This window comes from Perkinsus marinus (genome assembly GCF_000006405.1).
Source record: "Perkinsus marinus ATCC 50983 genomic scaffold scf_1104296964844, whole genome shotgun sequence".
In the NCBI taxonomy this organism is placed as follows: Eukaryota; Perkinsozoa; order Perkinsida; family Perkinsidae; genus Perkinsus; species Perkinsus marinus.
The window spans coordinates 55-1,062 of NW_003204544.1; the positions used below are offsets into that span (position 1 = coordinate 55).

The 1,008-nt window shown below is 48.6% G+C and overlaps 2 non-coding genes across 2 annotated transcripts; both read right to left on the minus strand.

Annotated features, from left to right (window-relative positions):
- Positions 1 to 228: 228 nt before the first annotated feature.
- Pmar_PMAR013187 lies at positions 229 to 301 on the minus strand. The gene has a single exon. It is a non-coding gene; the product is annotated as a tRNA-Glu (tRNA).
- Positions 302 to 811: 510 nt separating this feature from the next.
- Positions 812 to 884, minus strand: Pmar_PMAR013188. The gene has a single exon. It is a non-coding gene; the product is annotated as a tRNA-Ala (tRNA).
- Positions 885 to 1,008: the final 124 nt, after the last annotated feature.

Here is a 1,008-nt window from a genome sequence, read left to right on the forward strand (position 1 = left end):
CAATATATGTTTCTCAATTCACTTGGAGAGGATGGGCTGAACCGCCCTTTCCCCTCGAACAACGTTGGAATGGTTTGTTCTAACTCAATGTTCAACTTTGTCCAGGGGAGGAGGGGAACCGGTGACGAGCCAGATATCTTGAACAAAACAACGCACCTGTGATATTTACTCAGTTCCCCATCCTTGCGCTCAACACAATCCTGGAAAACACCGTATCAAATATATATTTTCCGATGCAGGGACTCGAACCCTGGTCGCGTGGGTGAAAGCCACGAATCCTAACCAGCTAGACTACATCGGAAATCGAAAATTTTCCGATGTATACGATTCGCCGAGGTATTGTTGAAGTTGAATGCATGACGAACTCGAGAATCAGCACTTTCGTCGTGTTCCTTCAGAATTCATGCGCAAGCGACGGGCTCAGTCAATACGTACGCAGAATGTGTAACCATCCCATTGCTAGAAGGCTACTGCCAATTGACGAGAGAAATCCTGCTCGTGTCTGTCGAAACAGTAAGCGATGATGTGTGACACTGACCTCATAGGATAGTGGAACCATTCACCCAGATATCAATACTATCATGAATTCAAGTGTCACCAGTCACCGAGAACGGCGCTGAGAGCCAGGGCTGGGTGCGCGTCTTACTGTAAAGAAGCAGAGAGAGTGATGGCGCGAGTAAGTTTACAACCCGAAAATATGTACGGACTGGGAGCGCACTTGCTTGAGCTATCACGATGTTACATACATGACCTTACGCTTTCATCCAGATGAGGAGCGCCGGTGGCGGAACCGACTAAAAACATTCCTATATGGAGAACCCGGGCATCGATCCCGGTGCCTCTCGCTTGCTAAGCGAGCGCTCTACCATTTGAGCTAGTCCCCCTCACAATATATGTTTCTCAATTCACTTGGAGAGGATGGGCTGAACCGCCCCTTCCCCTCGAACAACGTTGGAATGGTTTGTTCTAACTCAATGTTCAACTTTGTCCAGGGGAGGAGGGAACCGG